General features: G+C 33.3%; 1 protein-coding gene across 3 annotated transcripts in view; it reads left to right on the top strand.

Moving 5' to 3' along the window:
• Positions 1-18,805, top strand: part of CNTN5 (contactin 5) — a 1,109,255-nt gene that overhangs the window by 439,020 nt on the left and 651,430 nt on the right. The window lies entirely within an intron of this gene.

The following is an 18,805-nucleotide window of genomic DNA, read 5'->3' as shown; positions in this document are numbered from 1 at the left end:
TATTTATAGCAGGTAATTATAAAATTTTTTGATTACAATGCTAAATATCACCATATAAAAACAGAATTATCTTGGCTTTATTATATATGTGGCATAATTTAAAGATATCTCTAACACAATGTATTTTTCTTGATTGTTTCATCATCCCTGACTGTTTGGTTCTGTCTTATTATTCTATATCGTGGATCTAAAATGAGATACTTTATTCTGCAAAAGCAGTTGATAGTCTTTGGAATACTAATATCATAATACTAAAAATTAATGTCAGAGATTATTTGTTTTAAATTATCTAGAATTAAATTGTAGTTATTATTTAAATGCTATGCATTTAACATCTACAGCTTTATTAGATTTATCTCAGTGCCTGTATTATGAGTAAAATTTAAGAAGTATGTGTGGTGAGAGAGCCTCTGAAATAAATAATATCAGAATAAAAGGTTGCTTTTAGTTATGGACATATTTTTAATGTTTTAAGTGTACTAAATATAATCTTAAAAACCAAAAAAACCCTCATTTTTGTATATATGACCATTCAGTATTTTATGAAAATATTGAGTATAAATACATATATGTATCATATGCATATATAAGGATTATACATGTGCAAGACATACAGGACATACATTTATGAACATGTGTATAGTATATATAGCTATATAAAGTTATAGAACATGCATATTATTTACATATGACCACAAATAGCCTTAACTTTTATATTATGTTATACTAGTATGCAACAAAAATATTTAATTGATCATGCTAAATTTCTTTGTTTCAAAGAACTAAACACATTCCTGTAACAACTAAACTTTTCCCGTATTGTGTATCATGAAGAAAACTGTATATTGCCTTAAAAAATTGGCAGATAGAAGAACAAACCCAAATACAAGTAAATATAAATTTCTTTCAAAATCACTGTTTACATTATAATTTTATGACAATTATTCTTTGCCTTTATAGATAATTTGCTATTTATAAAGTACCACCAGAGTAACTTCAACTATGTTTGATATATGAGTCCTCCTTAAAACTGAAAAGGTCATTCTGAATTTACAATCAGATTGTTCTCTGAAATCTTACTGGGATTCCAAAGGAATTTCTTTATATGAAGAGATAAATTTAGCATTTCAGTCGTATAAATTGCATGTTATGTGTTGAATATGATATCTATAACATACTTTCATTTATCTAAATGCTTTTAAAAGATATGTAAAAGCCTCTTTCTTATTACAATACTAGTGACTAAATAACTGCAAAAACAACAAACCAAATATTTATTTATTAGTAGTATTATATGTTGAACACACTGCTTAGAGGAAAAAAACAAACAGGTTTAAAAAGAGACATGAGTGGCAGAATGAGACCTCTATAAAATGTTGGTAGAGACATTTGTGACATTAAAAGACAAGAAATTTCAAAGATATTAAAACTTAAATTAAAACCATGGTTCACCAATATTATGGTTACTTTAAAAAGAAATAAAGAGTCTTCAGATATTTTATTCTATGTTAGGCTTTTCCTCTCTTTTACCATCTTCCCTACTGATCTCAGTCTTTTATCTTCTCAATGTCATTCTCCTCTTGAACTTATAAACTAACTGATGAAGACAGAAGTAGGGTTGCAAGATGAAATAAGGGATGCCCAGTTAGGTTTGAATTTGAATTTTAGTTCTGATATGTTCCATGAAATATTTTATTTCATTTTATCTCAAATTTAAATTTAACAGGGTGTCCAGTGTTTTTAATTATTAATATGACAATGCTAGATGGAAAGAGGATGATAGTCTAACACCCCCGAGTTTTATTCTCTTGTACTGTTCCAACACTATTTTCTCAAATAGTCACTCCAAAGGAGATAGTATACTGGTTATGGAAAGATAAAAATACTCACCCTGAGGTGGGGTACATCATTGCTAAACTTTCAGCTCACAGGGTAATCAAGTTGCTGTTCTTTCTGTGAAGGAGATAAAATGTTGGAAGATAGAAATAACTAGGCTGAGTTGGAGGTAAGTGGTACTTCAAATTTTGTAGGCAAAGCAGAAAGAAAAGTTAAAAACAAAGAACGTTTACAATTGTCAAATGGGATCTAATCTTTAATCATCATACCTACATTTAATATGGAGCAAATATTATATATCACTTACTTATTTTAAACAGGTGAGTTTCTTCTATGCTGTAGATATCTGCTTAAAATAAAATTGATTAGATATTTGAAAGGATCAGTTATCAAGGATGATTATATTCAAATACTTTCACCTTCATCCTTTTATTTTATCATATTTTTCTGAAGGTAGAGACCCTATTCTGCTCTTGTTACTTATTTAATACATTCTATATTCACGTCGTCATTTTATTATTTGATATTTTATTCTTGAGTTTTCTCTAGTCATTGCTTTTAGCTGAATATCAGTATAACATTATAGGGCACATTGCCCTGATGACTGTTACAGAAAATGAGGGTTATTAAGCTGTAGGTCATGGGTACTTTTGATGTTGTTACTGCTGTTTGAACCAACAAAATTGAAGAAATAAAAAAGACCAGGGTTTATTCCAAATTTGTTGTATTTATTCATTTTTTAATTAATGGATTATCTCCAGTTGTTTTAGTAAGAAATACAAAAGAACTCTTACATAACCCTATGTTTGAAAACTGGCTACTGGTAGTAATGAAAGGTTGACAAATTTTACAGGGGCATGAAGCCTTATATAAAAATGGATTCACAATTATAACAAAAATGGGATATCACTATACATATCAAAATGGCTAAAATCCAAACAAATAAAAATTAATAAAACAATACAAAATTCTGGTGAGGATGCAGAGTGGTAGAAACTCTCCAGTCCTTGATGGTGAGATTACAAAATGGTACAGCCACTCTATATAGCATATAAATCTTTATAGGACCTATATTAATGATAACCAAAGACTGGAAACAATAAAAATGCCCTTCAATAAGTAAAGAGATAAACACCTCATAGATTATCCATATGATGAAATATTATTCAGTGATAAAAAGGATGAATAAGCATACCACACAGACACATGGATAGATCCTATTTACATATTGTTAACTGAAAGAAGCTAGTCTAAACAGACTACGTAGTATTTGATTGCATTCATATGATATTCTGGAAAGGGAAAAACCATAGAGACTATAAACATATCAGTGATTGCCAGGGGCTAGGGTCAAGGGCATTGCTGAATGGGTAATTGAAGCAAAGAACATTTTTTAGGGTGGTGAAACTACTTTGTATGATACTGTAATGATGAATACAAGACATTATACATCCAAATAATCAAACCAACTAGAACTTCACAGCACACAGTCAACCTTAATGTATGTAAATTAAAAAAATAGTAGTAGGAGATCATAGCATCCCAGGATAGAATGCAGAATATGAAAAAGAATCTAAGTGTATTACCAAGATGAAGCAACCTCACTTAGGGGAGTTGGGGGGGAAAGTGACTTAAATAACTTTGGAAAGGAGTCTGCAACCTAAAGCAAATGATACTGTAATTAAATACTGTACTCTAGTTAATAAAATTGTTTTCCATGTTAGCAGTTCCAGTGTACGTGTATACTAGAATCAAACAATTAAGTCAATGGAAGGCAGATGGTAGGGACCAGGTTTCTCATTGTTGGAGTGGGAAGTTACAAATAAACAAGGGAGCAAGCTTAGAATGCTCCATGTGGTAATGCATTATAGTTGGAGACTTCAGTATGAATTCATATTTAGCTTAACATAGATACAGGTGGTTACATATAAAAATATTTATAGATATGTATACATACTTGCTTAGATATGCTCACATCTATTTTATTACTCTGACAGCTGAAAAGGATTAGAAGTAATGTATCTCTGTAGAAACCAGCACACAAAGTGCCAAGATCTTGATACCTAGTATCATTTTTTTTTACTTAAAGGAACCAGGGCTATTTGGAGAAATGACTGATTCTAGGACTGAGCTAGGAAATGTATATAAATTACTCTAGAGTATCCTATAGTTCCAGAAAGTAAGGAAGTGCTAAAATAAACAACCAAAAAAGAAAAAGAAAAAGAAAAAAGGAAAGTACAGCAACACAATGGGTAGAGGAGTATAGTGTGTCAAAGGGGTCACAGGAGCCAATGGGGGAGAGTTCCTTATGCCCAAAACTATAACAATTTGAGCAAAAAGATAAATAAATAAGTATTGGGTTATAGCCCAAAAGACAAAATAAATACTCATAAATCCATAATGATATAAATAAAAGATTAAATAAGTAATCAATCAGAAAAATAGATAAATTTCTATGCAAATAAATTTCAATTTATGTAAATACTTCATCCTTAAGGAGGATGATGTGTAATGCTCCTCTCCTTAAATATTGGCTGTTCGTAGTGCTTTGTTTCCAAAGAGTATAGAATGAGAAAGGAGAAGAAAACAGTAATTTCACAGTGGAGGAACCTGGTAAACACTACCTTGGTGACATGATGATCCAGGTCAACATCAGCAGAGATAAGTCATGTTGGTAGTACTTGCCATTGATATGACATGATGAGAAGGACACCTCACCTCTCTGGTTTTATTCCCCAAAACCTATAACCCCAGTCTAATCATTAGAAAAATATGATCAGACAAATCTCAAATAAGGGACATTTATAAAACACCTGACCAGTACTCCTCAAAACTTTCAAAGTCATTAAAGTTTAGAAAACTCACAGAAAGAGGAGACTAAGGAAGCATGACAACTAAATGTAATTCAGTCTACTGGATAGGATACTGTAACGGGGAAAGAACATTACATAAAAGCTAAGGAAATCTGAATAAAGTACATATGTTAATAATAAGGCCCAAATATGACAATAGGGGATCAGAATATGCCACCCCAAACTATGCCTCTTTAGCATACTGGTTATTTTGAGTTGCTTATTTTGAAAAACTGTAGACAGGGGAGTGAGTAGTCTGCAAAGATGTCCTTTTGTAAGAGCAATTTACATTTATAAAAGAAATATTAATTTGTAAAGGTGTTTTCCTCTGCACCAGGAAGAAGAGGAGGGGTAAAACACTAGAGATTCTTAATAAAATAGGCATTGACTTAATACTGATGGAAAATCTTACCTTTGTTTAAGGTCCTTTACCTGGTCATCTTGTCTTAAATGGGCCTTTCCTCACATCCTTTTTTTTTTTTTAGAAAACATTGGTATTTAAGCCTGAAGTTTTAAACTTTTTTCTTTGAGATTTACTCTAGAGATTTACTTATTTCTCTGAGTTATTGCCAATATATATACAGGGAATATACATGTTAATAAACTGTTAATAGTTTTTCTCTTATTAATCTGTCTTTTTTTATGAGGAGTTCTAGTTAAGAACTATTATGGGTACAGAAAAAATTATTTTTCCTCTCCTACATTAGATAAAAATAAAATATCAATATTGCTCCATGTAGCATACTTAGGTAAGATGTTAATAAGGGAATCTGGTCATGAGTGTACGGGAACTAAGCATACTATGCATAGTAATTTGAATGCTTGAACAACATATGACAAGGGCCTAAAATAAGACTGCAGGGAAAACCATTAATAACACGTGACATATTCAAATGTATATTGGCAATAAAATATACAGGATGTGTTAATTTATCAAATATTTATTGTTAGAGAAAATAGTTAAGTTTCTCACTTTGCTTGTAGGTGCAGGTAGGTATTCTTGCTATTTACTTGGACTCTGAATAAAGGGGAAGGTGCAGGTTTAGATTAGGGAAATAACGAGCTCAATATAATGTACATGTTGAGCTTCTGATGTTTGTAACCCACTCAGGTCAGATATCTAAAATTTAGAGATTATGACTGAGCTAAAAGTAAAATTGGGATCCATTATTGCTTGCATGATATTTGAATCTGTGAAAAGGGAAATAATCACCAAGAATTATATATATATATAATACTGAGTTACAAGGCAAGATAGAAATTCTGAGTTGCATGTGTTTTTTTTTAAGGGGAAAGAGAAAGTATAGGTTGAAAAGAATAGAACGGTGAGTTATGAGTGTAGGAGAAGTCCAGGAAAGAGTAACAACAGAACATCTTCAGAAAGGGAGTGAGTCAGCAGCGGCAATGTATTTGGAAGTTTACAGGAGATTAGTACCAAAAAATCTTTTAGTGATAATAATAGTTACCTTTAATGAAGTAGTAGAAACATCAATGTTATGACAGTAAATAGTGAATTGCTTAGTAGAGGAGAATATTTAGACAATTATTGTAAAATTTGTTTTCTGAGAAGTTGAGCCTAGAAAGGGAAAGAGAAAGAATGGCAGATAGCTTGGAAAAAACAAAAATTTGGGAAAGAGTGTTTGTACATTTGTGGATGTGTGTTTCAAGGCTGGAGAAACTACAAAACTTCAATCCACTTTATGCACAATATGCATGAAGATTATATATTGCATTAGTTAGTTTTGTACCATAACAAATCATCCCCAAATTTATTTGCTTTAAGTAAAATAGCATGTATTTCTTACAATTCTGGGGGTTAGCTTGATTGTTCTTCTGGTCTCAGCTGGCTCAGCTAATCTCTGCAGTCCCATGAAGCTTGGCAGGGTAGGCTTGGATGGTGTAATCTGGCCTCACTCACATTGCTAGTGATTGACTCCTTGTTAGCAAAGGCAATGGGAATGATTTGGTCATGTCTCTTAACATCAAGCAGGGTAGCCCAGGCTCTTTCATGTAGTTATGGTTGCAGTGGTTTTATGTGAAGCAAGAAAAGGGGAAAACTCCAATTCATAAGCACTTTGCAAGCCTCTAATGTTATACCTGCTACAGTGTCATTGGCAAGTATAACAAATCCAATGGGCCAAGATTAGATTCAAGGTGTGGAAAACTAGATTCAACCTCTTGAAGAGAGTAGCTACAAAAGCACATCAATAAGAAAAAAATTTTACATATTTTTCACTCTACCACATCTTTATATATTTCTGTGACTATTTTATGTGCAAATAGTAACAATTATGTCTATATTTAACAACAAAGAAAACTGAATATTTCTCACTATCCTCATTTCATATATGGTATCAGTGAGAAAACTTTTACCTAAACTCATTAGCTGAGCTTTCAAAAAAAAAACCTTTAAAATTCAGTAAATTAATTTTTTGTCAATATGAAATTAATCAACTTTAAGAAACTCTAAACTTTTATCATAGAATATGTGAAATAATTTGGGGGCAATCGTAATTACTATACCTATTTTTGAATATATATGTGAAAAAAATCAGTATTTCAATCTCTATTATGTCAAAATCCATGTTATTGTTCTAATTTTAAATGATTCTTTAAGGATATATTATCCTCCAAATATGTACATAGGTAGCAATTGGAAGGAGACAATGGGGTCTAAAATTTATCTATTTTTAATTTATAAGCAACTTTCCTGACATTTGTTGGCTCTTTATAAATTGCTTTCATTTAATCTCCATGTTTAAACGATAACAACAAAAACTAAAAGATTTAAATTCACCTGCTCTATTATGCAGAACACCCTATTTAATGGGGGTTTCTGCATCATGATAATTTTTTTTGGACTGTGGCCAGTAATTATTCTAACTTCTTTATAAGTATTTAACATTTGGAGAAGTGTATTATGATAATATTTATTTCAAATGGGTTTCCTTTTATGAAATGTGAGTTGTTCTTTATTGGTGTGGAGATCAGAGAACAATACTCCAAAGTGTGATGCTTTGGCATGCTAAGCACTTTTGAATTAAAGGAAATTAGAAGGCCTTAGAATCTGCCTCAGAAACAAAGGCTTTCCAATTTTCTCTTATTTCTTCCCTCCCAAGTGCAGGGAAGGGTTCTCTCTGGAAATTCCCTTTCTGACTGAGGAAATTTCTTCCAAAAGAAATGCAATTGTCTGAACCCCCCCACTTCACAGGAATCTCATCAAATGATCAGGAAAGATTAACCACCAAAAATGGAAAAGACTCAAAGTTGTCACCATGCCCAGAAAGACTTGTCATCTGTTCTTCTGAGGGCAGCTCCAAAAGATTACCTGGAAAACTTTATTTGCATAATAAGACAAACTTTGTTCACAGTGAAGTTTCACCCTGCAACTTCCCACAATTTGTTGTCATATACCTCAGAGCTCAGAGTATTGTCCCTTGCTATTATCTGTTCCCATTAGGTTTCCAAAGAGAATCATTTACAAAGTACTGTCTGCCCTTTGGATCCATTCAATTCTCCTAAAAAATCATGTACTACTCCTCAAAATTGCCTGCATTCCCCCATCTCTGCCTCCCCTATGAAGAAAGTATATAAGATTTCAAACATCACTGGGTGTTGGGTAATCACTCTACTGTGATTTTCCTCGAAACATGTAAATAAATTTGCATGCCTTTTCTCCTGTTAATCTTTCTATTGTCAGTTCATTTCAGCCAATCTTCGCAGGGCAGAAGGGAAGTTTTCCCTTTACCCCTACAGGTGAAACACAAAATCATGTACAGTATCTGCTTAGATCATACACAGTAGTATGTCTTAATAATAGTGATATTGCTGCCTTCTGATAGCAAAGAAATATCCAAGATTGTTTTGACTTGTTAGCATGCACAAGGATTAACAGGATCATTTTCATCTCCTTTCCTGTTATTATGTTTTGTGTCTCTGTGAGTTGTACTTAATGACACATATTATTTTTCTTATTTTGCCATTTTTTTGGTCACATGCTTAATTAAACTGGAAAGTATAGGTAAGAAATGAGACAGAAAGACACAAAGAGGACCAGTGGCCTGGTCATTAAATAGGATTCACAGTAAAGGGTCATATATATGACAAAGTCATTGATATGAGTCTGTTTCCTGACTGATGTGATAGAGCTCTTAATAGAACAGCTTGACAGGACACTGAGATCAGAAGAGATAATGCATGTATAATATGTCATATACAAATATCATGATTTATTATTAATATTATAATAAGCCAGAAAGCAGCTATTAATTCATTAACATACTATGAAATAGTTAAAGATTTTTTGAAAAAAAAACATTCCTTTTGCATTTCCAGCATATATTTGTCAGCATCCTAAATTTACTAATATATTTCTATCAAAACTTATAGACTTAATAAGAATAATATTTAACTAGGTTTATTAAAGTTAGGAATATTTATATCTCTTCTACACAGAAAAAAACATATTTCCCTAAGTTTATAAATCTTAGAATTAAAAATAACCTCGAGATTGTGTGGTCCAGATTGTTGCACATGGGCAAGTAAAATATTGTTTGTTCTCAGTAGAGATGAGGCTTGGCAAAGTTCTCTCTCTCATGTAGAGAACTTTGGGAGAATTGGAAGAATAATGAGAGGGAAATATTGGAAGAATAATGAGAGGGCTGCCTCCTGTAGCAATGTTTTTCAACGTATCAGACAACATGAAGGTGAGACGAGAGGAAATCCAGTGCTGGAGCTACAATGAGCTCTTTCCTAGACCTGTATTAGTACGTCTTGTTTCTGGCTTCTGAATTATTTTCAGATGCTTTTGATGTAAGCTGTATTGCTTTAAAAACAACAACAAAAAATCATTTTTTTTCTCTACTTTGACCCCATTATCCTCCATTGGGTTGAATCCATTTTATTGGAAAGGTGACAGTTTGTTCCTTCTGCTAAGAGGATGATATACTGTTGAACAGAGAGTGTCTGTCATTGATAAGCTTATACAAATACACTCCTTGGTGGCATTGTGGTAAATCGCACAGAACTTTGTAACTGCCAGTTAATACTGCCTAAGAACTTACAAAGGAAAATGAAAACAAAAGAGTTACAGAAAACAAGTGCCTGATAATATTAATTCTGACTGGCCTACTGCAATTGAAAAAGAGAAATGGATTATGAATCCTCCATTATCATTTTAAATTATGTATTTGCACATTGTATTGGTCCCTGGGGAAGTCATGATGATAATGGAGACACCTCTGTGTGGGAACCCATGTTGACTCTTATCAGCTGTGCACTGGTGGTATTAGATGTGTAATTAATCAGAAGACAACTTAATTTCTCCATGTCGGTGGCGGTGGAGTGGGAGAATTTAGTGAGCTTTGTTATTTTTATTTTAAAGGTAAAGAAAATGTTAATAGGTATCTATAATTGTCAGCAATTCCTGGAGTGATATAAAATTAAGACATCAACTAAGCAGCCAGGTTCAGCAAATCCTGGAGATATGAGAATAAATATGTATCTCAGTGTATTAGAGATTAAAGAATGAATTAGCTAATTTATTAGGTCAGTTAAATGTTATTTCATTCATATTAGAAACATATTTATTGAAAAATATTTTTACACTTAAGCATTGGCTAAGGAATAAGCAATGTCTATCAAAGTGTTTTGTGTTTTGTAATCTAAACAATGCCATGAAAGTTATTCCATTCTCAGTAAGCTAAGCTGACTAAACTAAACCAAGGCATTATTATTTTCAACAATGATACATCTTTCTTCATAGAAAATTAATCATATATATTGAATTTCTTTATTATTATAAAATAATACACAAAGACATCCTATTGTGTTATATGCCCATGAGAAATTGTGAATGAATGTTCACCCTATTGTTTTTTTTTAGTAGAGATAAATTTCTTTCACAGTAATACTACTGTAAAATATGTTTGTTTATGGTAAAGATTATTTTGTTTCTTAGCAAGAGCATCTGCGGAACTGCCCCTTTGTAGTCATTTGTGTAATTTGTCAGCAAAAAACCAGCTCTTTTCTTATCTCACTGGTTCAAATACAGGTCTATTCTGAATATAAAGTGGAGAGATGATTGCATTCACTGAGCACCCAAGCAAGCATAGTGAGATGCAGAATGTAGGGGAAAATTCCTACTGTATTTGATTTTAAATAAATCTTATGGGCTTACCAGGTCCCACATAGTGACAGTATGTCATGTGTAAAATAAACCATATGCAAATAATTGTGAGAATGAAAAAGAGTTAAGTGCTGTATACTGTCTTTTGTTTATTTTAGTCCTTTGGGAAAATCCTATTTCGTTAACCATTAGTCAAGTTAACCACAGATTTCTTTGAAAATTTGTCAAGTTTTATATTTAGTAATATTTATTTAATATGAGTGTCAATCACAATATTTTTGTTTTCCAGCGTTTGGAAAATAATTCTTTCTATTCTAATTCTCATTCGTGTTAACACTGAAATTTGTCAGAGAGCGTGGTTAACTCTCAGTAATGTGATCAGGTTGGTGACTACGCTTACAGCATGTCCTTAACCTGCCTGTGGCTCTGGGGTATGCCAGAACCATCCAAATTATCTATTTCAGGGATAAAGATGGTTTTAAGTGACAATCTCTTCCTTTTCAGTACTTGCATATTTGGGGATTATGATTTTTATGTGTTTGTATAAAAAAACTATAAGATCATCTGTTCCATAAGAACAAAGAAAAGAGATGTTTATTCTATTTGATGTTTCATACATACAGGACCTAGCATACTGCTTGCTGTAAAGCAAGGGATGCCTATTTTTTAAATGAATGAAATGGATTTACTTGTTTAATTCTTTGCTTGGGTTAAGTGAGGCATAAACTGTGCTTCCAGTTATAGTAATTTTGGTCAAAGAAATGCCCAAATAAAATATGAATAATTTGGATTCTCTAATCTGAACATTCTAATGTTTTTCAATACTCAGACCCATTTTTGGCTTATTTGAACATTCTGAAGTCTTGAGTTAAAGCAGTAGCAATTATCTTAGATTAGTTCAGGGGATTTTTGAACTAAATAGAAATACCTTCTAAAAAATAGAGGAAAAGAAAAAGAGAAAAAAAAAGTAAAGAAAAAGAAATTTAAAAGATAAAATCTTTGAATAGTCAGTGTCTTCAATCAGGCTGGTCAGACTCATGTCACCTATTTTCAGTCAGCACTTAGGCCTGACAGAATTTGCTTCAAGAGGTTTTCTAAAGGTTTTCAAAAAAAAAAAAAAAAAACACCACCTAGCTTATATACCTCTCTATTTGGTCCTCTATGGTAATTCTGAGATGCACTGGCTGACAGTGCCTTTGCTGGCCTAGAGCTATTTTTATTTAATGCTTAAATTCAGGAAGAACTATTTCAACCTGGCCCCAGGAACCTTATTTGTTCCAGAATAACCCTGGAAGAATTGACTGTTTTTTAAAATGGGATTCTGTAAAACCCAACATGCTGCATTTGTCTCATTTATGGTTTAGCATGTCCTCTAAAAAATATCATAGCTATAGATAAAAAGTTTCAAGTAGACATAGCCTATATAATTCATGAAAGATACTGTGTATTTGGGATAGAGATTACAGAGATAAAAGCCATTTTAAAAAACTCTCATTCCCAGTTCTAGTGACATAATAAATTCCAAGGGTCTTTTAGTATAATTTACTCATCTGCTAATTTAATAGGCACTGCTATTTATTCAGTGCCTACTAGATATTGTTCTAGGCTCTAAGGATACAAGACTGAACAAGACAGACAAAATCCCTATCTTTGTGAAACTCACATTCTAGTAGAGAAGGCTGAAAATTTAACAAGAAAAGAAATAATGTAAGAACTAATAGGAAAAATTCCCGTAAAGAAATTAAATAGGAGAAAGGTATAGTGAGTGATACGGACAGTGATGGGGTACCAAGGTGTTATTAATATTATACATAGGATAATTAAGAAAGTTCACTCTAAATATGTCTCTAAGGAAAGACATTATTAATGTGGGGGGAAAAAAAACACATGAATATCTGGAAAAGGTATTTCAGGCAGGAAGGGGAAGGCAAGTATCAAAATCCTGAAAAAGGAACAGACAATATGAAGGAGATGAAGAAGAACCAATATAGAAGAGAGAAGAATCTATATGGACAAAGATTATATTACAAAAGAGTGACAGGTAGTGAAAGGAGGAGATAGGCAATGGCCAAAACAGAGGAGAGATATAATCTGATAACACATTAAAAGGTCATCTTTGCTGCTTTATGGAAAATAGATTGGAGAGCTTGGATAAGAATGGAACCACAGAAAATAGGTAGGATGCTATTGCAATAGTTTGGGAGAGAGAAGATGATATTAACAATTTAGACCTGTAGGTTTTCAGTGCCTATTTATTGACCTTATTGTGAGTCAGTTCTGGTGTTTATCTACCAAAAATGAGCTAACACGATCTTCAGCTATATTAATAATGCCTAGAATAAGGGAGAGGTTAGATCTGCTTTGCCGCTATCATGCTAACAATGACTGGTTTTATGTTCAGTTCTGGGTTCAAGCAAACAATAGTAAAATATTAATAGATAACCACAAATATATTCAGGAGAGGAAAAACAAAATGATAAATAACTTTGAAACCATGTGATAATAAAAATGGCTGGAATGAGAACTAAATTAAAAATTCAGCTAATATTTAAGGGAATTTTTGATCAAAAGTTAAGGGACACTTTCTTCTTCTTGCAAAGTCTTCACTGAATTAATTGATTGTGCTTTTTGTAAGCCAATGAGTAAAAGATTCAGAACTCCAAGATGCAAATATCTCAGGATGGCAGGCAAAAAAGGTTTATCATAGTAGAACTATGGAGTACATATCCCCATCATACTTCCACAGAATGATTTGACCTGTGTCTTCTTTTACATTGACTAACAGTAATGACACTCAATTGCAAATTTCCTTCTTTATTTGGGACATTGAGAATTGGCCTTTGTATATTCACTAATAACAATCAATTATAATTGGACATGGCATAAAACTAGACATAAAGACTTTGAAGAAAATGGCTGGGAGTGGTGGCTCAAGCCTGTAATTCCAGCACTTTGGGAGACCAAGGTGAGGGGACGATCACTTCAGCACAGACGGGCCTGTGCAACATAACAAGACCCCCTCTCTACAAAAAAATAAAAATAAATTAGCTGAGTGTGGTGGTGACCACCTCTAGTCCTAGCTTCTTGGGAGGGTGAGGTGGGAGGATCACTAGAGCCCAGGAGTTCGAGGTTGCAGTGAGCTGTCATTGTACCACTGCATTCCAGCCTGGGTGAAAGAGCAAGACCCTGTTTCATTAAAAAAGGGAAAAAAAGAAAGAAAGAAAAAAGACCAATGAAAATATCTCAGTGAGATGCAAAAGACTCTCAGTACCCACAGGAAGAAAGAATTGTCACATAGCCAATAGCCAGGAATCTCATCTCAAAAGACAGAATTTCCAAAGGTTAAAACTGCATACAATTGCTGTCTTTGAGTAGCTGAAAGTTTGTCATGTATAAGCAGTTTATACTTACGCTAAAAGATCCAAAGGGACAACCAGTAGAAGTTACAGAAAAGCAAGGGGTAGAATTATTAATAGTTTGTCTAAAAGATCATTCTAAGCAGCTCAGTGCTAGAATCAGCTCTATCTCAAGAAAGTCTGTCATTTCTCTGTAAAGAAAGTTCAAGCATGAGTTAAGTGATTATTATGAGTTAAGTGATTATTATGTAAAGATAATTTTAGCATCAACGGGCTTGGTCAAACAGATCATGTAAGTACCACCTCATCTTTGGATCTATGATTCTATAAGTCAGACTTAAAGAATAATTGTAAGTTATTTTATTTTATCTTTAATTTTTAATAATAGAGGATATTTTAAAAATAGATGATTATCAGATGAGAGAATGGTGAATGGTTATAAAGAACTGAGAATGGAAAGAATGTATTACAGCTTAGAAATAACATATGGATACATCTAATGGACTTGACACCTACTGAATAAAAGGGATAATAGAGGAAAGAATAAAAGATATTTCTGTTTGCTGTTTTGAGTCAGCATGTGGGACAATAGTAGAGATAACAATAGAAATAAAGAAAGGCTAAAGGGGAATTATTTTGAAATTAAAAATTGCCAAATATGACACAACATTGAATTTAAGGAATAGTTGCTATTGTCAAATATAATTTAGTAGAAAAAGTTAATACACTGGAAGTTGTTTTGTTTGTTTGTTTTGTTTGGCTTTTTGTTTTATGGAGCATGTTGGCAGGCATCTAATCTGTTTTGGATTCCATCCACAGAGATTTTTTTTTAAAGTAATAAAATGAACCTGATTATGAAATGATCTTTTCGTTAACTTAGATGATTCCATTGGGCAAGGCTATTCTATATGGTCAGAACTTTGTTTTAAATATAGTTTCCTAATAAGCTTACAGAAATGCATCTTTCAAAATGCAAAATAGAACATTTTGGGGAAAATAGACCAGAATCAGGAGGGCTATGTACTACTTTCAACGTTGGCATGAATTATGGGACATTGGGCAAGTCAGCATTTCCTTCTCTATAACATAATAATATAAAGCCCATTATTTGAATCCTCTTCTATATTCTATAGTTTTTTTCCCCAATTTTCTCAGAACTTTTACGAAAGCCTCAAAATTGAGAACAATAGACATTAAGTGTCCCTATATTTGAACCGTGCTAGACACAACCACATGTTATTTACTAACAGATGTCAAATATGGTTATGCTTAAATAATCAGACAATTTGAAATTTAAAGAAAGTTAAAAGAAGTAAAAAAAAAAAAAGAAGTCATCAGACTACATAAAGCTGAGGGCAAGGGTCTGGGTTTTCTTGTCCCCTCACTAAGGGAAAAGAGAGATACTTCTCTCTAACCAAGAGAATAAGCTCCAGTGAAGCCACTTGTGGCAATTGGAGTGTGTACAGAATGAAAAGGCATGCCTCTCACTCTACCACTAAATGCTTACTACGTGACAGAAACTCAGATGTGATGAGCAAAACATGCTAAAACAATCTTGGAAAAGCCTGATCTGTTTTCTGTAGATTTTGAGAGTGGGTGACATAATAACATAAGAGAGTCTTTATTCTGAAGTCAAGAAGTTGATAAAAGCTATTCTTGAAGCAGAATGAGCTTAAAAGGTAGTAGGGGATACTCTAAGTCCCAGCATTTGGCAGGGCAAAGGTTCATGAACTTTCTGTGGGACAGCAGTTGATGCTGCAGAAGTAGCCAGGCCTGAGCCATCTTGATGGATTCTAGCCAATGCCATTTGATGGCCGAAGCTACTTCAGAAAAAGAGGAATGTAGTCTCCTAGAGGTTGGAACTCATAAGACACCAATCTGAGAGTAGAAGGCTGTGTCTGGGAACTGGGCAACATGGTGGGTTAGAAGGGACCTCCAAAGAACCAAAACTGCATGAGTCAACTATTTTGGCCTTTATATTTCCAACAGCATCTGAAAGACTCATGAGGCAAAGAGAAGAGAGATTAAATGAAGATACAAAAACAAACCAAAGTAAAACAAAAACAAAAATAAAAACACCCCTTTTGCCCTAACACAGGTCCCCTAGTTGCAGGGCAAGCCTAGTCCGGGCTGGGGAGAGAAGAGGAATGAGAGATTGAAATTTTTGTCCAGGCAGAGATGGTTATATTGGTATTCCAAAAATGAATCTTAATTTCCAAAACATGCCTTATCCTAATACTTAATATGTGTGGATAGCTGAGGACCCATTGAAAATATCATTTAGGGCTGGGAAAGGGAAATATGACAGGAGATGTTTAAAGCAGTAATTGGAGAAATAGAAAACTTTTTAGTCTGTATCATACGTGCATTACATATACTCGGACTGGACATTTTCTCCTTGTTGACATATAAACCTCCTAGTAGTATTTCATTGATATTATTCTTTTAGTAAAAAAATGTATTGAATGCTACTCTGAATAAGTCAATGGTCCTGGACACTATAGATAAATTGAAGAAAATACTGCTCTACACGATATTCATTCATAAAGGCTATAGACTATCTCAGGCCATTTAGGCTGCTATAACAAAACACTGTAAACTGGATGGCTTATGAATAACATAAATTTATTTCTTATAGTTCTGGAAGCTGGGAAGTCCAAAGTCAAGCCACCTGCAGATTCAGTATCTGGTGAGGGCTTGCTTTCTCATAGATGGTGCCTTCTCCCCGTGTCCTCACATGGTGGAAGGGCAAGGCAGCTCTCTGGGGCTTCTTTCATAAGAGCACTAATTCCTTTCATAAGGGCTCGGCTTGCATGACCTAATCACCTCCCAAAAGACCCCACCTCTTAATATCATTGCCTTAGGGAGTTAAGATTTCGACATATACAGTTTGGAGGCACACAGATATTAAGACCATAGTAGGAAAATTTGAACTGAATGATCAAATCTTGAACCACACTGAGAGGAAAGAATGCCTAGGGATTTCTATGGTATAGAGAATTCCTTATATTAACAGTAGTTTCATTACAGGTCTTTTTTGGATCCTCTCTGGTACATTTGTTAAATAATTCATACCAAAAGTCTTCAGGAGAAGACAGAGCTTAAGAGAATGGTGAAATATTGAGAGTATTTGGATAGGAGGAACAAAAAGGAAAATGCATTACTTTAATGCATTACTTTAATGCACTACTTTAGCCAGAGATGCACTAGCATTTTGTACGGAGAGCTCTAGCTCTGCCTGCTTAGATTCTTTGGCACATTACAGATATTCCTGCTCAATTCCCCTCCTTTTCCCCCAAACACACGTATTCCATAACCATGTGCTTTAAATGGACTCTTCACATTTAGGAAAATGAATTGAGAGTATGTGACTTATGGCTCTACAAATGATTAATCTTAATGTTTAGAGAAAGCATGGAATCCAAAACAAATAGTTGTTTTTACCTGATGAATGTGCAGAAGTTATGAATTTATGTTTCTACTAGGCATTTTGCTGTAACTTATGTCAACACAGTGGTGTGTTATAGAATGTTATGATTTTCATTTAATTAAAAACATGAATGGCAGATGATTTTTTTCCATTGAGAAAGATCATAGAAAAATCCATTTGTAGTGTGTGATAAATAAAATAGAACAAAAGCTTGTGAGACAAGCTTGACAAAGCTTGTGAGAATATCACATAATTACCATAAACATACATTGCAAACAAAGTTTGGACAATCCTTCAATTGTTGCTTCTAAAACATTTAAACATGATTCTGCATTATTGAAGACTTTTATGGTGGGATGTTAATTCCCAAAGTTTTCTATTGTGTTTATTTTTTGTAGGCCATGAATAATTGCCATAATCATAAAAGTAATCTCATGAAATAGGTCAGAAACTTATTATTGGTGTCAAAGTCACTAATAAAAAAAGCATGATTTCTATACCAAGTGTTCTATGTTGAGTTCCTCAAACTAATTTTCAGTTTGCAAGTGTCAACTTTAAAATTGAATGTTTAAATTATTTAGACTTGTTCTACATTTTTTGGGAGGAAGTATATGGTATGTTACCAGATCATGGGCTTACAGTCCTAAAATTGCCTCTCTCTTCTCCTACTTGAAAAATAATTGCATGACTTTCCTCCTAGCTCACCATACTCAGTCACATGGGCCTTAATTACTCTTATATCCTTAGTACAGAGGGCTTCTCATGGTAGGGGCCACAGACTGTAGAATCTTGGAGACACTTCAGAGGCTCTATGATGTCAAAACTACTTTCATCATAATACAACAATGTTATTGACCTGTTTTACTCTCTTGATATTTTCACTAATGAAGAGCAAATGCAGTGGTGAGGAAATGCTGGAGCCATGGATCGCACAATAGTAGCATCAAACAGAATTAAATAAAATTTAAAATCTAGTCTCAATCAATGATTTCCCAATGAAACCACAAAAATAGTAATTTTATTAAATAAAATTTTGAGTACACATCTTTTAATAATTTCTGTGACAAAATAGAGAATATGCACAAAGCATTTATACTTTATACAGAAACACAATGGTTGCCTCAGGGAAGAGCCTGGTGCTTTTGTTTCATATTGTGTGGTTGTTTGAATTGTGAGAGAAATTAGCAGCTGCTTTTCCATGAAA

Source organism: Lemur catta, chromosome 7 (assembly GCF_020740605.2).
Source record: "Lemur catta isolate mLemCat1 chromosome 7, mLemCat1.pri, whole genome shotgun sequence".
Lineage (NCBI taxonomy): Eukaryota > Metazoa > Chordata > Mammalia > Primates > Lemuridae > Lemur > Lemur catta.
Note: the sequence above shows the minus strand (reverse complement) of the source record. Positions and strands in the feature narration are given on the sequence as shown.